This window comes from Tasmannia lanceolata, unplaced genomic scaffold, assembly GCF_043159265.1.
Source record: "Tasmannia lanceolata isolate RefF3 unplaced genomic scaffold, GAP_Taslan_0.1 ptg000005l, whole genome shotgun sequence".
NCBI lineage: Eukaryota > Viridiplantae > Streptophyta > Magnoliopsida > Canellales > Winteraceae > Tasmannia > Tasmannia lanceolata.
Window position 1 is genome coordinate 47073 of NW_027518682.1, and position 23219 is coordinate 70291.

At 41.7% G+C, this 23219-nt stretch overlaps 1 protein-coding gene across 3 annotated transcripts in view; it reads right to left on the reverse strand.

Annotated features, from left to right (window-relative positions):
- LOC143876960 (CDP-diacylglycerol--inositol 3-phosphatidyltransferase 1-like) overlaps positions 1 to 22571 on the reverse strand; it is a 52440-nt gene extending 29869 nt beyond the window's left edge. Inside the window, exon 1 of one of the 3 annotated variants that reach the window (XM_077378633.1) lies at positions 21812 to 22571. The gene's annotated coding sequence lies outside the window, so the exon portion shown is untranslated. The remainder of the gene's footprint in view (positions 1 to 21811) is intronic. The other 2 variants (XM_077378634.1, XM_077378632.1) reach the window with 2 other exon arrangements.
- Positions 22572 to 23219: the final 648 nt, after the last annotated feature.

The following is a 23219-nucleotide window of genomic DNA, read 5'->3' on the forward strand; positions in this document are numbered from 1 at the left end:
GTCATTACTTGGTACCTCGGGAGTTCGTTCTCTATAGTGACCACCAAGGACTTGAGTGTTTGAGAATGAGTCATTGAGTCGTTCCCGTGCTTAACACATAAAAAAAAAGACGAATCTGTAGGTGTGTTGATAGTCGAGCGATCAATAAGATCACAGCCAAGTATCGGTTCCCAATTCCATGACTTGAAAATATGTTGGACATGATGGACGGATCCGAGCAGTTTTCAAATAGTGATCTTAAAAGCAGCTATAATTAGATTCATATCCGCCCTGGTGATGAGTGGGAAATGCCGTCAAGATGAAGGACAGTCTATATGTGTCCGGTCTTGCCTTTTATATTGACAAATATTGTTTAGATGATGGCCAGATCCGAGAGGTCTTCAAAGATTCATCTTAAAAGCAGCCATCATTAGATTCATATCCGCCTTGGTTACGAGTGGAAAATGCCTTCAAGACGAAGGACGGTCTGTGTCTGGTCGTGCCTTTTGGCTTGACAAATACACCTAGCACTTTCTATCGCATCATGATACAAGTGCTGAGGCCATTTATAAGGCAAGTCTTGGTCATCTATTTTGACGACGTACTCTTCTACAATGGAACCTCGGAGGAACATCTCCTACACTTGATAAAAAGTGTTTACCGTGTTGAAGCAGGAGAAGCATTATGTGAATTACAAAAAAAAAAACATTCCTTCCTGAACCATTGTGTTGTATTTCTACCTGACAAATGTGTCTAGCAATTTCATGCACATTATGAAACAGGTATGGAGGGCATTTATAAGGCAATTCCTGGTCATCTATGTTGACGACATACTCCTCTACAATAGAACCCTAAAGGAACATCTCCTACACTAACGAAAAGTTTTTACCGAATTGAGGTAGGAGAAGCAACAAGTGAATTGAGAAAAGTGTTCCTCCATGAACCATCATGTTGCATGTTGTATTTCTGGGGTTCAGTGTGCTACCTCAAGGGGTTGCTTGAGCACAATTTTGTAAAGAAATACCCCACTTGTTTCTCGAGAAGAGAGTGGAATAAAGAAATGCATGTTAAATGCACCTATAATGGTGTTCAATTATCAGATTGAGGCTATAAATTGATGGAAATATGGAGAATGCTCCCCAAATTCCTGGTGGCTGCGGAGAACAGTTCTTGAAGACTGAACGTCGTGCGCGTCCTTTGTGAGCACGTCGACGACATCATATCTTGAAAAACAAACCATCTAAAAAGGGTAGTTTGAGTGCCTTTTTGTGAAGTTTGTTGTGTTGTTTAAGAAAAGATTGAATCCACTTCTCAGCTTCATCTTCTATTTCAGTTTAGTGACTTCATCTCCTTTTCCATTCTCATCATACCGTCGTTTTGGTCGGCGTCCCTCATCATCCCCTTCTTGCTGGCTTGCGGTTTGATTTTGTTGAGCAGGGCGCTTCCGACTTGTGGCACCAAGCTCAATTATACAAATGAAAAAAGGGGATGGACAAGAAGGTGATGGAACATATAAGATCTTTGGGGTTGGGGAGGAATTGAGATTCTAGAAAAGTAAAGGCGTGATAGGGGTGAGGCTTTTTTCCAACAAAAGTACGATGGGAGAATAGAATTCTATGTTTGAGGAAATCAAAAAACGAAGGATAGAAGGGGCTTGTGCTTCGCCGTCAAGATTTCTCTAAAGTCTTTAATGATGTGGCTTGGAATGCCTCAGGAGTAAGCATAGTGGTAATGTACTTAACCTGGAGGGTCATCTGGTCAGATTCTTCAACAACAAATTAAATGATGCGAACGAGAAGTATAGCACTCATGAGAAAGAACTCAATGCGTTTATTCAATCATAGCTTTATTAGTGTCATTACTTGTTACTGCAGGGTGTTCTCCATAGTGACAACAAAGCACTCAGGTACTTGAGTATGAGTCCTTGTGCCGTTCCCACGGTTCACGCTCTAAAATAAGATGGAAGTAGGCATATGTTTGTTGTTAGTCAGGGGGATCAGCAAGATCACAGTTAAACATGAATTCCCAACTCCGCAACTTGAACATATGTTGGACATTATGGCCGAACTTGACTGGTTTTCAACGATTTATCTTAAGAACGATTGATCTTAAGAACGATTATCATCAGATTCGTATCCACCCCGATGACGAATGGAAAAATGCATTCAAGACGAAGGATGGCCATATGAGTGTCTGGCAATGCCTTTTGACTAGACGAATGCGTGTAGCACTTTCAAGCACATTATGATACAATTATTGAGGCCATTTATGAGGCAATTCCTAGTCATCTATTTTGACGATCGAACCTGGAGTAACATCTCGTACACTTGATAAAAGTGTAAACCGCATGGAGGTAAGAGAAGTATTATGTGAATATAAAAAAGTTTCCACCATGAACCATCATGTTCTATTTAGCGTGTTCAGTGTCTGCTCAAGGGGGGTCGTAGCAGACCCAGCCAAAAGTTATAGCCATCAAAAGAATAGCATGTACCTAAGAATGCGTAGGAGGTAAAAAGTTTCCATGCATTAGCCACCTTTCATCGATGATTCATTCGTCGCTTCAGCACTATTATTGTTCCAATTACCAATTGCATTAGAAAATGAGAGTTTCTGGACCAAAGCTTCATCGAGGCAGTTGAGGAAATCAAGAAACGAATTATAGAAGCAATCATACTTCCAGATGACGATTTCTCCAATGTTTTTGAGGTTGCTTGAGATGCCCTTAGGTGTGAGCAATGCATTGAGACAACGATTTCTCCAATGCTTTTGAGGTTGCTTGTGATGCCTTCGGAGTGAGCAATGGTAGTGTACCTAGCCAGGAGGGTCATCCCGTCGCTTTATTCAGTGAGAAATTAAATGATGCAAACCGGACGAGTAGCACATATGAGAAAGAACTTTATTCGATTGTTCAATCACTGCGTTATTTGCGTCATTACTCCGTACCTCGGGATTTCGTTCTCTATAATGACCACGTGACGAGTGGGAAATGCCCTCAAGACGAAGAACTATCTATATGTGTGCGGTCGTGCCTTTCAGCTTGACAGATATGTTGGAGATGATGGCTGGATCCGAGAGGTTTTCAAAGATTGATCTTAAAAGCAGCCATCATTAGATTCATATCCGCCCTGGTAACGAGTGGAAAATGCCTTCAAGACGAAGGACGGACTATATGTCTGGTCGTTGCATTTTGGTTTGACAAATACACAGCACTTTCTATCTCATCATGATACAAGTGCTGAGGCCATTTATAAGGCAAGTCCGGGTCGTCTATTTTGTCGACATACGCTTCTACAATCGAACCCCGGAGGAACATCTCCTACACTAGATAAAAAGAGTATACCGTATTGAAGGAGTAGCATTATGTGAATTAAAAAAAAACATTCCTCCCCGAACCATTGCGTTGTATTTCTGGGGTTCAGTGTCTAGCAATTTCATGCACATTATGAAACAGGTATTGAGGGCATTTATAAGGCAATTCTTGGTCATCTATTTTGACGACATACTCCCCTACAATAGAATCCTGGAGGAACATCTCCTAGACTTACGAAATATTTTACTGAATTGAGGCAGGAGAAGCAACATGTGAATTTAAAAAAGTGTTCCTCCACGAACTATCATGTTGCATGTTGTATTTCTGAGGTTCAGTGTGTTAGCTCAAGCGGTTGCAGTCGTCCCAGAGAAAGATAGAACCATCAACCAATAGTCTGTACCTAATAATGCCCACGAGGTAAAGAGTTTTCATGCATTAGCCACATTTATCGATGATTCATTATTGGCTTCAACACCATTATTGCTCCAATTACTAGTTGCATTAAAATGTGAGAGTTTATGTGGGCAAAAGCTGCCATTGAGGGTTTGAGCAAATCAAGAAACAAAGAATAGAAGGGGCTTGTGCTTCGCCTTCAAGATAGACATATTGGTAATGTACTTAACCTGGAGGGTCATCTGTTCGCATTCTTCTATGAGAAATTAAGTGATGCGAACGAGAAGTATAGCACGTTTGAGAAAGAACTCCATGCGTTTGTTCAATCACGGCTTTATTGGTGTCATTACTTGTTAGCTCGAAGTGTTCTCCATAGTGACCACCAAGCACTCAGGAACTTGAGTATGAGACCTTGTGTCGTTCCCACGCTTCTCACTCTAAAATAAGAAGGAAGTAGGCATATGCTTGTTGTTAGTAGGGGGGATCAACAAGATCACAGTTAAAGATGAATTCCCAACTCTGTGCCTTGAACATATGTTGGACATTAGGACCGAATCTGAGTGGTTTTCAATGATTGATCTTAAGAGCAACTATCATTAGATTCGTATCCGCCCCAAATTCGTATCCGTGCCGGTGACGAATGCAAAATTGCATTCAAGACGAAGGATGGCCATATGAGTGTCTGGCAATGCCTTTTGGCGAGACGAATGAGTCTAGCACTTTCAAGCAGATTATGACACTTATTGAGGCCATTTATAAGGCAATTCCTAGTCATCTATTGTGACGATTGAACACTGGAGTAACATCTCCTTCACTTGATAAAAGTGTTTACGGTATTGAGGTAAGAGCAGCATTATGTGAATATAAAAAAGTTTCCTCCATGAACCATCGTGTTCTATTTAGGGGGTTCAGTGTCAGCTTAAGGGGGTTGCAGCAGGCCCAAAAAAAATTAGAGCCGTTAAAAGAAGGGATTTGCTAAAGTCCATCGCAAAAGGCTTTTCGCGGCTGGTCTGTTGTACGTCAAACCAGCCACCTCGTGAATGGAGACAAAAGTTATTGTCTACATTAACGAGGTGGCTGGTCTGATGTCGACAGACTAGCCGCGAAAACCCTTTTGCGATGGACGCTAGCAATTCCCTTAAAAGAATAGCATGTACCTAAGATTGCCCAAGAGGTAAAAAGTTTCCATGCATTAGCCACCTTTTATCGATGATTCATGCATCGCTTCAGCACTATCATTGCTCCAATTACCAATTGTATTAGAAAATGAGAGTTTGTGGACAAAAGGTTTCATCAAGGCATTTGAGGAAATCAAGAAACGAATGATAGAAGCGATCATGACGCCGTAGGAGTGAGCAATGCTTCGAGATAGCGATTTCTCCAATTTTTTTAAGGTTGCTTGTGATGCCTTAGGAGTGAACAATGGTAGTGTACTTAGCCAGGAGGGTCATCCGGTCGCTTTTTTCAGTGAGAAATTAAATAATACAAACCAGACAAGTAGCACGTATGAGAAAGAACTCTAACCGATTGTTCAATCACTGCGTTATTGGCGACATTACTTGGTACCTCGTGAGTTCGTACTCTATAGTGACCACCAAGCACTTGAGTATTTGAGAATGAGTCATTGAGTTGTTCACGTGCTTATCATAACAAAAATAGACGAAAGTGTATGTGTTGATAGTCGGACGATCAATAAGATCACAACCAAGTATCAGTCCCCAATTCCGTGACTTGAAACTATGTTGGACATGATGGCCGGATCCGAGCAGTTCTTAAAAAGTGATCTTAAAAGCAGGTATCATTAGATTTAAAGCCGCCCACTTGACGAGTGGGAAATGCCCTCAAGACGAAGGACGGTCTATATGTATCCGATCGAGCCTTTTAGCTTGCAGATATGTTGGAGATGATGGCCGGATCCGAGAGGTTTTCAAAGATTGATCTAAAAACAGTCGTCATTAGATTCATATCCGCCCCGGTGACGAGTGGAAAATGCCTTCAAGACGTTGGATGGTCTATATGTGTCTGGTCGTCCCTAATGGCCTGACAAATACACCTAGCAATTTCAAGCGCATCATGATACAAGTGTTGAGGCCATTTATAGAGCAAGCTCTGGTCATCTATTTTGACGACATACTCTTCTACAATCGAACCCCGGAGGAACATCTCCTACACTTGATAAAAAGTGTTTACCGTACCGTATTGAGGCAGGAGAAGCATTATGTGAATTTTAAAAAAACATTCCTCCTGTAACCATTGTGTTGTATTTCTGGGGTTCAGTGTCTGGTTGTACTGGTTGTACCTTTCTACCTGACAAATGTTTCGCGCAATGTCATGCACATTATGAAATAGGTATTGACGGCATTTATAATGCAATTCCTGCTCATTTATTTTGTCGACATACTCTTCGATAATAGACCCCAAGAGGAACACCTCCTACACTTACGAAAAGTTTTTACGGAATCGCGGCAGGAGAATCAACATGTGCATTTAAAAAAGTGTTCCTCCATGAACCAAAATGTTGCATGTTGTATTTCTGGGGTTCAGTCTGTTAGCTCAAGGGGTTGCAGCAGTCCAGAGAAAGTTAGAACCATCAACGAATAGTCTATACCTAAGAATGCCCACAAGGTAAATAGTTTTCATGCATTAGCCAAATTTTTCGACGATTCATTCTTGGCTTCAGCACCATTATTGCTCCAATTTCCAGTTACATTAGAATATCAAAGTTTATGTGGGCAAAAGCTGCCATTGACGCTTTGAGGAAATCAAGAAACGAAGAATAGAAGGGGCTTATGCTTCGCCTTTAAGATTTCTCTAAAGTCTTTTATGATGTGGCGTGGAATGCCTCAGGAGTAGGCATATTGGTAATGTACTTAACCTGGAGGGTCATCTGGTCGCACGTATGAGAAAGGACTGTATGCGTTTGTTCAATCACGGCTTTATTGGTGTTATTACTTGTTACCTAAGGGTGTTCTCCATAGTGACCACCAAACACTCAGGTACTTAAGTATGAGTCCTTGTGCCGTTCCCAGGGTTCACGCTCTAAAATAAGATTGAAGTAGGCATAAGTTTGTTGTTTGTCGGGGGGATTAACAAGATCACAGTTAAAGATGAATTCCCAACTCCGCGACTTGGACATATGTTGGACATTATGGCCAAATCGGAGTAGTTATCAACGATTGATCTTAAGACCGACTATCATCAAATTAGTATCCGCCTCGGTGACGAATGGAAAATTGCATTCAAGACGGAGGATGGCCGTATGAGTTTCTAGGAATGCTGTTTGGCTAGACGAATGCGTGTAGCACTTTCAAGCACATTATGATACAGTTATTGAGGCCATTTATAAGGTGATTCCTAGTTTATCTATTTTGACGATCGAACCTTAGAGTAACATTTCCAACACTTGATAAAAGTGTTTACCATATTGAGGTAAGAAAAGCATTATGGGAATATAAAAAAGTTTCCTCCATGAACCATCATGTTCTATTTAGGGGGTTTCGTGTCAACTCAAGGGGGGTTGCAGCAGACCCAGACAAAGTTAGAGCCGTCAAAAGAATAACATGTACCTAAGAACATAGTTGTCAAACTCTTACGAGTCAACTCTTGAGTCGAGTCGAGTCGCTGGGCTTTCAAATCGAGTCGCCCATGCGAGTCGCCTCTGTCAAAAACTCTTACGAGTCATCTGGTGACTCCTACGAGTCGCTCCGAGTAGAGTAAAAAAACTATGACTCTTACGAGTCGAATCGAGTCGTTGGGCCTAGGCTTTCTTGCTTTGATGATTGAAAACTTGAAAGTAGGAACTTAAAACTCAATTATATTTGTAAGTTACAAGCATGTAGTTATTTACTAGTAAAATGGTGGGCCCCACGCCATCAAAACATGAGATGTAATATGGCGGGCTCCAGTCAAATGCATAGGTTTGGGTAGGGATGGTGCACACCACATTGTCAATAACATTAGGGGTAAAATGGTGGGCCTCACTTTCTGCATTGGCTTGGGTAGAGACAGTGGGCCCCACCAATCCTAGGCATGGTCATTAAATATTGGACCCCACTCCATAATAGCATGAGGTGTAAAATAATTAGTCCAAACCATTAAAAAAAAAAAAGTTGGTCCTACGATGTATGCATGGGTTTGGATAGAGTTGATGGGCTCATCGGATCAAGCGTAAAATAGTGGACCCTACCCATGCTATTCTTGGGTACAGAATATGGGCTCCAACCCACCCCATCAAAAGATCAAAACATGATGTAAGGGAAAATACTTTCCAGGAAAAAAAAAATTTGTAGAAGGTGAATGACATATGGAAAGCTACTTTCTTAGTATATATTATGGATGGATGGATAGGTTGATACTTTTGTCTTAGTGCTTTATCTATGTGCAATTGGGTTATATTTTTTCTACATGTTTCATCTTTTGAGATATAATAATATTTTTTTCAACTGCATTTCTACTCTTTTCAAAAACTCCTACAAGTCACGAGTCATAAAATTAAGAAATCGAGTCACGAGTCGAGTCACGGGTTGACGACTATGCCTAAGAATGTCCAGGAAGTAAAAAGTTTCAATGCATTAGCCACCTTTTATCGATGATTCATTCCTGGCTTCAGCACTATTATTGCTCCAATTACCAATTGCATTAGAAAATGAGAGTTTGTGGACAAAAGGTTTCATCAAGGCATTTGAGGAAATCAAGAAATGAATGATAAAGGCGATCATGCTTCCAGATAACGATTTCTCCAATGTTTTTGAGGTTGCATGTGATGCCTTAGGAGTGCGCAATGCTTCAAGATAACAATTTCTCCAATGTTTTCGAGGTTGCTTGTGATGCCTTAGGAGTGAGCAATGTTTTTTTTTTTTTGAATGGAATATAAACGAAGACTGAGGAGGTCCCCCTTACAATATAAAGACACACAAAAAAGCCACGAAGAGCTGATACAACCCCATAATATTCACTTGGCAGAAGAAAATCAAAATGCTCTAAAACCTGCTTCGAACTCCATCTTTTGCCAACTTATCTGCCATAGCATTAGCAGATCTTCTCACATGCTGGTATGATACCGGAAGTCCTTCCAAGAGATCTTTTATCTCATCAAAGAAATGAAGGAATCTCCACGGAGTACCCAGAGGGCCCTTAAGCCATCTTATAACATTAAGCGAGTCACCCTCTACAATACAACTGCCTAAACTATCCCTTTCCAAAACCAGAATGCCTTGGTGAACTGCTCTAACCTCCGCTTCATTCGAATCTGCTGTTCCGATTGGGCCAGAAAAAGCCTTTATGACCTCTCCGGCACAATCTCTCAATACGCCGCCGATCCCAGCAGGGCCAGGGTTACCCAAACTTGAGCCATCGAAATTTAATTTGACTAGCCCCTCAGGGGGAGGGCACCATCACTGAGTAGTTACATTAATATTCTCCTGACTATTACATACAACGCCCCAACCCTCCCACAAATCGAAGGCCGAAACAAATCGGAAAAGCGGAAGAGCCCGAGCCCAAGAGATAGTAAGAGCAATGGCCTTGATGAATAAAAAATAAGAAGATTTAGCTTTCCCTTCGAATACTCTATTGTTCCTTTCAATCCACAAAAACTATAATAAGGCCATCAATGAAAGCCACCATAAAGTCTTTCCTTTTTTCCCCCACGGTGTATATGACCAGCCGTCAAATAATTCTTTAAGAGAAAATGGAAAAACCAACCTTTCCAAAATCCTTCCCCATACCTCACGAGCTACTTTGCAGTGGATGAAGATGTGATCTACCGACTCCCCTGATTCAATACACAGAGCACAGTAGTCAATAATCAGCATATTCCTTTTTCTCAGAAAGTCCACCGTTTGGATTCTGTTGCCTAACGCTGACCAACCAAAAAAACACACTCTTGGAGGAGCCTTTATTTTCCACACCCTTGCCGCCACTGGATTTTCCTCGAAAGGCATCAAGCTATTGTAGAAAGAATTGACTGAAAAGCATCCAGACGAGTTTAAAACCCAAAGCCGTCGTCTATCCTCCCCTGTTAAGCTGATGTAATTCTGATCAAGGAGCTGAAATAAATTGAGCACCGAAGGCAATTCTCTATCAAAGAAATTCCTCCTAAAGAGTGGTTTCCATATAACTTTACCAGCGATTCTCTCATAACAATCTTTCACTAGAGCCGACTTATCAACAGCAACTAAAAATATGTCAGGGAATAAATCTTTTAAGGGGGAACTAGAGCACCACCGCATGGACCAGAAAGAGATCCTGTCGCCGGGATACACTCTGTATCTAACACCTCGATCAAAATGTGAGTTTAGACAGAGAATATCCCTCCAAATTGTCACCCCAGGTTTGCTTCGGCTATTCAGAGAAACCCAATTACCTGGAGCAACACCATATTTCCCTGATATTACTTTAGCCCATAGTCTTGCTTTTTCCTCGCCAAACCTCCACAGCCATTTTCCCATTAATGCTTGATTAACCTGCTTGATCCTTCGGATACCGAGGCCTCCTCCTTGGACTGGCTTGCAGACATTTTCCCAACTAACTAAGGCCAAAGACCTCTTCTTCTCCGATCCCCCCCCACAGAAATCTTCTCTGAATTTGTTCAATCCGCTTAACGACATTCACAGGACATTTAAATAACGATAACTGATAAATGGGAATATTGGCCAAAACTGCCTTAATCAAGGTTAATCTGCCTCCTTTAGAGACCAGATTCCTCTTCCAAGTATCAAGTCTTCTTTCGATTCTTTCCACAACGGGATCCCATGCACATTTGTGAGGTCGCCCCATCCCCAAGGGCAATCCCAAATAAGATGCAGGCAGACTTTCCAATGAACAACCCATGATATTGGCTAGACTAGATGCTTCTGCCTCATCCATATTCACAGCATACAGTCTTGATTTTGAGAAATTTGATCGGAGCCCTGTTACTAATTCATAACAACGGAGAATCGCCTTAAGATTGAGAATCATTGAGGCCAGGAGGGAGCTAAAAAGTAACGTATCATCCGCAAATTGTAAATGCGATACCTCAATCCCACTCTGGCTACATTTAACCCCTGAGACCAGACCCTCCGATCTTCCTTTCATCAACAGCACGCTCAATGATTCCGCAACAATTACAAATAGAAAGGGAGATAGAGGATCCCCTTGGCGCAAGCCTCGCGAAGATTCGAAAAAACCTTTTGAAGAACCATTAATAAGAATGGAGAAATAGGCTGAAGATAAGCAGCTTCTAATCCACCCTCGCCACTTCACACCGAAACCCATCCTTTCAAAGAAATAATCTAAACATTGCCAATCCACTCTGTCATACGCTTTCTCCATGTCCAGCTTACAAATAATACCTTGCTCACCTGATTTTGCCATCCAACCCACCATTTCATTTGCCACCAGCGAGCAATCCAAAATTTGTCTCTGGCTAACAAAAGCACACTGATTCTCGGATATGATGAAGGGACGGACCATCTTTATTCGATCCGCCAATACTTTTGACAACACCTTATACAGACAGCCTACCAAACTAAAAGGCCTAAAATCAGAGACTTTCACTGCTCCTTTCACTTTGGCACGAGAGCAATAAAGGTGGCGCCAGTTCCTCGGTCCAACTCCATGCCAGCATAAAATTCGTGAAAAAATGACATTATATCTCCCTTCACATGCTCCCAACATACCTGGAAGAAGGCAAGCTAGAAACCATCCGACCCCGGAGCTTTGCAACGTTTCATCAAGAAGACCCCTTTCTCCACCTCCTCCTCCGAAAATGGTCTTTCCAGCCCCGAGTTATAATTAGCATCTAAAGATTTAAAGACCACCTCGTCCAGCCTAGGCCTGACATGACTTTCTGCTGAATATAACGTCATGTAGTAGTCTACAATTTCCTTTGTAATCACATCTTTGCTAAAAGATAAGGATCCCTTAACCTCCAATGCCTCGATTCTATTATTCCGCCTCCTTGCACTGGCCATATTATGAAAGTAAGCAGTATTTTTATCTCCTTCATTTAACCAACTAACTCTGGACTTCTGAGGCAGCCTTTGTGTTCCTCCTTGACTTTTCCCAGTTCATTCAAATCATCCTCTGATGCTAACCTTTCCTCATCAGCCAAAGAGATGACCCTGATTCGATTTTGTAGCCATAATTTTCTTTCATGGAGTACCTCGAATCTGTGTGAATTCCACTCTTTGAGCCTTTTTTTAACAAATCTGAGTTTCTCCCCTATAATAAAGTCAGCCGCACCTTCCACCTTATATGATACCCACCACCCCCCCCCCCCCATCCTCTCGACCATTTTTTAGATTTCTAACCACGCTAACTCGAATCTGAACGGGGAGGGTCCCCATGACTCCAATCTTGGATCCAACAAAAGCGGGCAATGATCAAAAACTGAATGAACGAGCGCCTTCTAACAGACTTTCGGGAACATAGAAAGCCAATCAGGGCAAAACAGAAAACGATCTAACCAACTTTTTCTGGCATTTCTGGACCAAGAAAATTTAGCCCCCGTTAGCGGAATATCAATCAATTCGTTTTCAGCAATGAATTCTGAGAAGTCAATCATATTCTGGAAAGTTCTGCTACACCCCAACCTTTCTTCGACCCTTCTGATTTCATTAAAATATCCCCCCAAACACCAAGGATTTACCCATTTACTTCTAATCATGGTAAGTTCCTCCCACAGCTGGCGCTTCGTCATCCTGTCTGTAGGACCATAAATTCCTAAGAAAGTAACCACATCCGCGTCTCCCACCTTTCTGAGAACTATTGAAACGGAATACTGACCTACCCAAGAATCTTGGATCTCCCATTTAGATTGATCCCACATAACTAATATACCTCTTGCGGCTCCAACAGCATCCTTAGAGAACCAATCCCAATTTGCATTGCCGCCTAAACTCATGATTAGAGCTCTGTTGACTACCCCCATTTTTGTTTCTTGGAGACAAACTAGAACCGGCTTATTAATTCTTACTATTTCTTTAACCTGGGCCTTTTTTTCTAAGGTCCCCAAACCATTTACATTCCATGATATAATCTTTATGAAAAACCTGACGACCGTGGTGCACTTCCCTTAGGGCAATTTCTGCTATTACCCCTCGCATTACAAACCACTTTCTTTCTGGCGGTAGAGTTTTCATAGTTCACATCCGATTTTAGTTTGGTTAGTTCCCGTAACAACTTCCTGACGCCTTCGACACTTGAAGGATCTGAAAAATTCCGATGATCCATTTCTCTTATCTCCGCAACTCTGAACATAGACCTCAGCTGATCTTCCGGCCCTGAGTATGTCAACCCTAAGACTCTGCTAATGGAAATGATATGGTTCACAAAAATCTCCAATATTTCTGATTTAGGGTCGACCCAGGAAATGGGTCTAATATTTTCCTCCACTCGTATAACTAAAGCTAGGTTGTCCATCTCTGAAACTTCTCGGGACGGTGATCCCCCTCTGCTATAATCTGCCTCAGCCGTATTCTCCCTCCTAGCAATTTCCTTTCCTGAGTCAAAACCCCTTTGTGCCTCCCCGAAGATTTGAATCGAGGCACTGGGCACACAAGAAAAATTGCCCAGATCAGAGGATTCCAAATCATATTGATCCAGATATCCCCCCTGTGATGGAACATAACCCTCTTGATCTTCTCCGAAATTAGGCCCATCGTAGGAAACTTCAGAAAATTCATCAGAAAGATTGACCGCTAGACGAGATTTTCCATCCGATGCCGTATCACCGAGAAGAAGAATACTAGATTCCGTAATCTTGGGATGCTCAACAAATATCGACAACTGTATCAATGGTGAAGATGGGCTACTCTCACCTGCTTTAAAAAAACCGTGATGGACTTCATCTCTTTTCGAGGACTAGGCCACTTTAAAAGGAGAAAGCCCATCAATAACCTTTTCATAAAGGCCCCGTGCATTGGGTGGGCTTCGAGGGGCCCACGAATTCAGAATACTCGAATCCGACGGAGGGAGAGTCTCTATTCGAATCGACGGAGAAGCAACGACCTGGGGAATTGACCTTTGAAAAGCTGATTTCCGCCGAATGGAGGAGCTTTCTCCACACGCCACGACACCCTTCCACTGTAGACCAGAAGCGACGTGCATAACACTCGTCCCATCTCTCCCTTTTCTCACGCTATCACTATCTGAAGGATACACGTAGGTTGGTAGGTGAAAAGAGGGAGAAGCGCTTGTTAGTCCCACAACCGCTTGATTGCTACCTTGTGTCATCGTCTTCTCCGACTGCCCATTTCCGAATTTACAGAGAGAACCCGACCATGGTTGCTGGAATAAAACTGATGTTTCCTCAGGAGTGAGCAATGTTAGTGTACTTAGCCAGGAGGGTCATCCAGTCGCTTTCTTCAGTGAGAAATTAAATAATGCAAACCAGACGAGTAGCACAAATGAGAAAGAACTCTACTTGATTCTTAATTCACAGCGTTATTGGCATCATTACTTGGTACCTAGTGAGTTCATTCCCTATAGTGACCACCAAGCACTTGAATATTTGAGAATGAGTCATTGGGTTGTTCTAGTGCTTATCACACCACAAAAAGACGAAAGTGTATGTGTGTTGATAGTCGGGCGATCAATAAGATCACAGCCAAGTATCGGTTCCCAATTCCGTGACTCGAAAATATTTTGGACAAGATGGCCGGATCCGAGCGGTTTTAAAAGAGTGATCTTAAAAGCAGGTATCATTAGATTCAATATCCGCCCTCGTGACGAGTGGGAAATGCCCTCAAGATGAAGGACGGTCTATATGTGTCCGGTCGTGCCTTTTAGCTTGACAGATATGTTGGAGATGATGGCCAGATCCGAGAGGTTTTCAAAGATTGATCTTAAAAGCAGCCGTCATTAGATTTATATCCGCCCTGGTGACGAGTGGAAAATGCCCTCAAGACGAAGGACGGTCTATATGTGTCTGGTCGTGCCTTTTGGCCTGACATTTACAGCTAGCACTTTCAAGCGCATCATGATACAAGTGTTGAGGCCATTTATAAGGCAAGTCCTGGTCGTCTATTTTGACGACATACTCTTCTACAATCGAACCCCGGAGGAACATCTCCGACACATGATAAAAAGTGTTTACCGTATTGAGGCAGGAGAAGCATTATGTGATTTAAAAAAACATTCATGCCTGAAACATTGTGTTGTATTTCTGGGGTTCAGTGACTGGTCGTTCCTTTCTACCTGACAAATGTGTCTAGCAATTTCATGCACATTATGAAACAGGTATTGAGGGCATTTATAATGCAATTCCTGCTCATCTATTTTGTCGACATACTCTTCTACAATAGAACCCTGGAGGAACATCCCCTACGCTTACGAAAAGTTTTTACCAAATTGAGGCAGGAGAAGCAACACGTGAATTTTAAACAGTGTTCCTCCATGAACCAAAATGTTGCATGTTGTATTTCTGGGGTTCAGTGTGTTGGCTCAAGGGATTGCAACAGTCCCAGAGAAAGTTAAAGCGACCAAGTCTGTACCTAAGAATGCCCACTAGGTAAAGAGTTTTCATGCATTAGCCAAAATTTTTGATGATTCGTTCTTGGCTTCAGCACCATTATTACTCCAATTACCAGATGCATTAGAATATGAGAGTTTAAGTGGGCAAAAGCTGCCATTGAGGCTTTGAGGAAATCAAGAAACGAAAAATAGAAGGGGCTTGTGCTTCGCCTTAAAGATTTCTCAAAAGTCTTTTATGATGTGGCGTGGAATGCCTCAGGAGTAGGCATATTGGTAATGTACTTCACCTGGAGGGTCGTCTGGTTGCATTCTTCTACGAGAAATTAAGTGATGCGAACAAGAAGTACAGAACGTATGAGAAAGAACTCTATGCGTTTGTTCAATCACGGCTTTATTGGTGTCATTACTTGTTACCTCAGGGTGTTCTCCATAGTGACCACAAAGCACTCAAGTACTTGAGTATGAGTCCTTGTGCCGTTCCCACGCATCTCACTCTAAAATAACATGGAAGTAGGCATATGTTTGTTGTTACTCTGGCGGATCAACAAGATCACAGTTAAATATTTATTCTCAACTCCGCGACTTGAACATATGTTGGACATTATGGCCAAATCTAAGTGGTTTCCAACGATTCATCTTAAGAGCGACTATCATCAGATTCGCATCCGCCTCGGTGACGAATGGAAAACTACATTCAAGACGGAGGATGGCCATATGAGTGTCTCGCAATGCCTTTTGGCTAGACGAATGTGTGTAGAAATTTCAAGCACGTTAAGATACAGTTATTGAGGCCATTTATAAGGTAATTCCTAATCATCTATTTTGACGATCGAACCCCGGAGTAACCTCTCCTACACTTGATAAAAGTGTTTAGCGTATTGAGGTAAGAGAAGTACTATGTGAATATAAAAAAGTTTCTTGAATGAACCATCATGTTCTATTTAGGGGGTTCAGTGTCAGCTCAAGAGGGTTGCAGCAGACCCAGACAAAAGTTAGAGCCGTCAAAAGAATAGCATGTACCTAAGAATGTACAGGAGGTAAAAAGTTTCCATGCATTAGCCACATTTTATCGATGATTCATTCGTCGCTTCAGCACTATTATTGCTCCAATTACCAATTGCATTAGAAAATGAGAGTCTGTGGACAAAAGGTTTCATCGAGGCATTTGAGGAAATCAAGAAATGAATGATAGAAGCGATCATGCTTCTAGATGATGATTTCTCCAATGTTTTTTAGGTTGCTTGTGATGCCTTAGGAGTGAGGAATGCTTCGAGATAACGATTTCTCCAATGTTTTTTAGGTTGATTGTGATGCCTTAAGAGTGAGCAATGGTAGTGTACTTAGCCAGGAGGGTCATCCGGTCACTTTCTTCAGTGAAAAATTAAATAATGCAAACCAGACAAGTAGCACGTATGAGAAAGAACTCTAACCGAATGTTCAATAACAGCGTTATTGGCGTCATTACTTAGTACCTCGTGAGTTCATTCTCTATAGTGACCACCAAGAACTTGAGCATTTGAGAATGAGTCGTTGAGTTGTTCTCGTGCTTATCATAACAAAAATAGACGAAAATGTATGTGTGTTGATAGTCGGACGATCAATAAGATCACAGCCAAGTATCGGTTCCCAATTCCAGTACTTGAAAATATGTTGGACATGATGGCCGGATCCAAGCAATTTTCAAAAAGTGATCTTAAAAGCAGGTATCATTAGATTCATATCCGCCCACGTGACGAGTGGGAAATGCCCTCAAGATGAAGGGCGGTCTATATGTGTCCGGTCGTGCATTTTAGCTTGACAGATATGGAGATGATGGCCGGATCCGAGAGGTTTTCAAAGATTGATCTTAAAAGCAATCGTCGTTAGATTCATATCCGCCCTGGTGACGAGTGGAAAATGCCTTCAAGACGAAGGACGGTCTATATGTGTCTGGTCGCGCCTTCAGGCCTGACAAACACACCTAGCACTTTCAAGCGCATCATGATACAAGTGTTGAGGGCATTTATAAAGCAAGTCATGGTCATCTATTTTGACGACATACTCTTCTACAATCGAACCCCAGAGGAACATCTCCTACACTTGATAAAAAAGTGTTTACTGTATTGAGATAGGAGAAGAATTATGTGAATTTAAAAACACATTCCTCCCGTAACCATTGTGTTGTATTTCTGGTCAGTGTCTGGTCGTACTGGTCGTACCTTTCTACCTGACAACTGTTTCTAGCAATGTCATGCACATTATGAAATAGGTAATTACGGCATTTATAATGCAATTCCTGCTCATCTATTTTGTCCACATACTCTACTACAATAGACCCCTGGAGGAACACCTCCTACGCTTACGAAAAGTTTTTACGAAATTGAGGGAGGAGAATCAACATGTGAATTTAAAAAAGTGTTCCTCCATGAAGCAAAATGTTGCATGTTGTATTTATTGGGTTCAGTGTGTTAGCTCAAGGGGTTGCAGCAGTCCAGAGAAAGTTAGAACCATCAACGAATAGTCTATACCTAAGAATGCCCACGAGGTAAATAGTTTTCATGCATTAGCCAAATTTTTTTGATGATTCATTCTTGGCTTCAGCATCATTATTGCTCCAATCACCAGTTGCATTAGAATATCAAAGTTTATGTGGGCAAAAGCTGCCATTGAGGCTTTGAGGAAATCAAGAAACGAAGAATAGAAGGGGCTTGTGCTTCGCCTTCAAGATTTCTCTAAAGTCTTTTATGATGTGGCGTGGAATGCCTCAGGAGTAGGCATATTGGTAATGTACTTAACCTGGAGGGTCATCTGGTCGCACGAATGAGAAAGGACTCTATGCGTTTGTTCAATCACGGCTTTATTAGTGTCATTACTTGTTACCTCAGGGTGTTCTCCATAATGACCACCAAGCACTCAGGTACTTGAGTATGAGTCCTTGTGTTGTTCCCACGCTTCTCACTCTAAAATAAGGTGGAAGTAAGGCATATGTTTGTTGTTAGTCGGGGGGATCAACATGATCACAGTTAAAGATGAATTTCCAACTCCGCGACTTCAACATATGTTGGACATTATTGCCAAATCTGAGTGGTTTTCAACGATTGATCTTAAGAGCGTCTATCATTAGATTCGTATCCGGCTCGGTGACGAATGGAAAACTACATTCAGGACGGAGGATGGCCATATGAGTGTCTGGCAATGCCTTTTGGCTACACAAATGAGTGTAGCACTTTCCAGCACATTATGATATAGTTATTGAGGCTATTTATAAGCAATTCCTAGTTATCTATTTTGACGATCGAACCCTGGAGTAACATCTCCTACGCTTGACAAAAGTGTTTAGCATATTGAGGTAAGAGAAGCATTATGTGAATATAAAAAAGTTTAGTCCATGAACCATCATGTTCTATGTAGGGGGTTCAGTGTCAGCTCAAAGGGGGTTGCAGCAGACCCAGACAAAAGTTAGAGCCGTCAAAAGAATAGCATGTACCTAAGAATGTCCAGGAGGTAAATAATTTCCATGCATTAGCCACCTTTTATGATGATTCATTCGTAGCTTCGGCACTATTATTGCTCCAATAACCAATTGCATTAGAAAATGAGAGTTTGTGGACAAAAGCTTTCATCAAGGCATTTGAGGAAATCAAGAAACGAATGATAACGGCGATCGTGCTTCCAAATAATGATTTCTCCAATGTTTTTGAGGTTGCATGTGATGCCTTAGGAGTGAGCAGTGCTTCAGGATAACGATTTCTCCAATGTTTTTGAGGTAGCTTGTGATGCCTTAGGAGTGAGCAATGTTAGTGTACTTAGCCAGGAGGGTCATCCGGTCGCTTTCTTCAGTGAGAGATAAAATAATGCAAACCAGACGAGTAGCACATATGAGAAAGAACTCTACCTGATTGTTCAATCACTGCGTTATTGACGTCATTACTTGGTACCTCGTGAGTTCGTTCTCTATAGTGACCACCAAGCACTTGAGTATTTGAGAATCAGGCATTGAGTTGTTCCCGTGCTTATCACACCAAAAAATACGAAAGTGTATGTGTGTTGATAGTCGGGCGATGAATAAGATCATAGCCAAGTATCGGTTCTCAATTCCGTGACTAGAAACTATGTTGGACATGATGGCCGGATCCGAGCAGTTTTCAAAGAGTGATTTTAAAAGCAGGTATCATTAGATTCAATATCCACCCTCGTGACGAGTGGGAAATGCTCTCAAGACGAAGGACGGTCTATATGTGTCCAATCGTGCCTTTTAGCTTGACAGATATGTTGGAGATGATGGCCAGATCCGAGAGGTTTTCAAAGATTGATCTTAAATGCAGCCGTCAATAGATTCATATCCGCCCTAGTGACGAGTGGAAAATGCCTTCAAGACGAAGGATGGCCTATATGTGTCTGGTCGGGCCTTTTGGCCTGACAAATACCCCGTCGCTTTTTTCAGTGAGAAATTAAATGATGCAAACCAGACGAGTAGCACATATGAGAAAGAACTCTATCCGATTGTTCGATCACTGCGTTATTGGTGTCATTACTTGGTACCTCAGGAGTTTGTTCTATATTATGACCACCAAGCACTTGAGTATTTGAGAATGAGTCATTAAGTTGTTCCCGTTCTTATCACACCAAAAAAAGACGAAAGTGTACATCTGTTGATAGTCGGGCGATCAATAAGATCACGGCCAAGTATCGGTTCCCAATTCCATGACTTGAAAATATGTTGAACATGACGGTCGGATCCGAGCAGTTTCCAAAGAGTGATCTTAAAAGCAAATCATTAGATTCATATCCGCCCTGGTGAGGAGTGGGAAATGCCCTCAAGACGAAGGACGATCTATAGGTGTCCGGTCGTGCGTTTAGCTTGTCATATATGTTGGAGATGATGGCCGGATCCGAGAGGTTTTCAAAGATTGATCTTAAAAGCAGCCATCATTAGATTCATATCCGCCCTAGTGACAAGTGGAAAGTGCTTTCAAGACGAAGGACAGTCTATATGTGTCTGTTCATGCTTTTTGGCCTGACAAATACACCTACCACTTTCTAGCGCATCATGATACAAGTGTTGAGGCCATTTATAAGGCAAGTCCTGGTCATCTATTTTGACGACATACTCTTCTACAATCGAACCCCGAAGGAACATCTCCAACACTTGATAAAAAGTGTTTACCGTATTGAGGAAGGAGAAGCATTATGTGAATTAAAAAAAACATTCCTCCTTGAACCATTGTGTTGTATTTCTGGCGTTCAATGTCTGGTCATACCTTTCTACCTAGCAAATGTGTCTAGCAATTTCATGCAAATTATGAAACAGGTGTTGAGGGCATTTATAAGGCAATTCCTGCTCATCTATTTTGACAACAATACTCTGGAGGAACATCTCCTACACTTACGAATAGTTTTTACCGAATTGAGGCAGGTGAAGCAACATGTGAATTTAAAAAAGTGTTCCTCCAAGAACCAAAATGTTGCATGTTGTATTTCTGAGGTTCAGTGTGTTAGCTCAAGGGGTTGCAGCAGTCCCAGAGAAAGTTAGAACCATCAACGAATAGCTAATATGCCATGGGCTCTTACCCTAATACAAGGTCATTTGGGTCTGTTTCAGTTGGTTAAAAGGAATATGCCATGTGCATTTTGGCCACAAATGGATGGGACAGCCCTACTTACAACGCTCACGCAAGCTTAGTGATTGCATCAGCTACTTGCTAATCTATGTGGTTCTTTTAATTCATTTAGGGAGATGATGTCAGTACAACCATACTTTGATATTCCCACAAACCATGTTGTCTATTATTACCCGAAGAGCTATCTAAGGTTGGTAAACAGAGAGCTCTCAAGGCAATTAAAGAAGAAAATGCAGCTGGGCTTATGCAAGTACCAAAATATGATTATTCTGATAACATTTCCCTCCTCTTAATAATACCCCATATCTGGTTGAGATAATTCAAAGAAAGGGGACCTCAAAATCAAAGAGTAAGCCTTGTAGGTCACGGATAAACCATGTGACCAAAAGGAATTATGCAGTTAACAAGATGTTGCTATGCTAATATCCTTTCCCATGACAAATAACAAGGAAAGAAAATGGAGAACTTATTGAAGTGGAAAAGTGCAAGCCTAGCAAGTAAAATCGGATGCCCACACCGAGAACCAAGGTCAAAATAAAGCTATAGAGAGAGGCCAAATCCTAGCTTTGTAATTTTCAAATACGACCAAAATCATGACAAAACAAGACCTAGAAAACAAATCCTATGTTTGTTACCGTGTTGGTATGGTTCAGACACACATCGAAAATCCCAAGACTGAGATGAATCAATGCTCAAAGAAAACAAGACATCATGCCCAAATATTTCCGGGCCATTTAACAAACACTATGTGTGCATACATCATACATGCATTTGGAGATTTTTTACACACAACAGACACTCTAGGAACCGAATATTTTCATTTCAGTTGATTCAATAGTAAGGGTCTCTAACAACATAACATATGATCTGGGCCTTAAATGGAGCATTCCAAGCAATGGATGAAGAAGAGGAAATATCTCGAAATCCATTTCTTCCAAAACATTCAAAGCTCTATGGGCGAGGAATTATTTCGAAGCACTAATAATAAAAACAAACATAAAGACCCAATCCATGCTATTTTCAGTGGCTTTTTGTATTAATTCCAAATAGCAGATGAGAAACGAGACATTACCTGTGTTGAAGGAAAGTGATTGCCGTGATTGGGAAGGTGATGCCCGTGACTCGGGGAAGCAAAGTAGTAGAGATCGGACCCACTTCTCCTTCTCTCAGACCTCAATCAAGACTCTAAGAAAACTACCTTTCTCATTGAAACCCCAACTGATTTTCTTCTTTCCCAAGCTATTGATGATGGCGTAGATGAATCGCCAGATTTGGTGGCCGCAAAGTGTGATCGGAGAATGGCCGGAGGTCTCCCTCTTTGCAATTTCTCTCTGAGATCTCTGTGATTTCTCTTGGAAATGGATGACCACTCCCTCTCTCTGATTCTTCTTATTAAGGTTTCCAAAACCCTAACAATATGGAGGTGGCTCTAATAGGGGCTGATGGAGGAGAAAATGGTAAAGGGGTTTGATGAGGGTTCTATAATGATGGTAGCTTGGGGAAGAAAAAGGGGGTGCCAATGGAGGAAGGTGGAGGTTGCGGCAAGAGACAGAAACAACCGGAGAAAGGGGGCTGCTGGTCGGAGAAGGGGTGGAGATTAAGGTAGATGATGGAAGAGGGTTTGATGGGGTGGAGATTAAGGTAGATGATGGGGGTGGCAATGGATCTTGCCGGACGGAAAGGGTTGTCCGGAGAAAATGAATGGCCAGCTGATCAGCTAGGGTTTTCCCTTTCTCTCAAACGAATCCCCCCTCAATGCCCTAACTCGATGGGCTTTTGTTACAGGAAATGATATTTCCGACCCTCGTATTTACTTGGACAACCCCGCTTAGTGCATTATGAGTTTTTTTTATGCGTGAGTGCATTACAAGCTATGAATCTTATGACTACTCTTTTACGGTTTTACCCTCAGAGGGTGGTGGTCTGGGTAAAACAATATTCTACTGTCTCTTCTCCTCGGGACAGCCCCTATGAGTTGATATCACCCCCCTCTGTATAAACAAAAGCAAATGCTATTAGTACAAGCATGTTTTAATGTTTGCACTAACTAGCTCGTCTTTTCCGCCTCAGCTGATTTATGGGCTGATATGGGCACTCCCTTGCCTCAATAATGCGCCCCTCTTTTGTACTAATGCAAGACATAATCATATTTTGATAATTACACTCATTTCACTCGTCATATTTGCTTTCTTTTATCGGTTTCGCTAGAAATTTCACAAGAATGCTTTTGGGAATAACAACACCCTCTGAAGTAATTTGTACCTATCAATGAGCACGATAAGCTATTCACAATTTAGGCTCTCTCTTCATTTGGGATCCTCTTCCCCGGGAATTTACTTGACTTCAGGACTTCGACTCAACTTCGAGACTTTATTCGATTTCATAAATGTATTTGATTTTGGAGAAAAAGGATCCGGTCAAAATGGGGTGTCTGCACATGATAATGATTAAGGTCAAAAGATTATAATAACCGTTTGGAG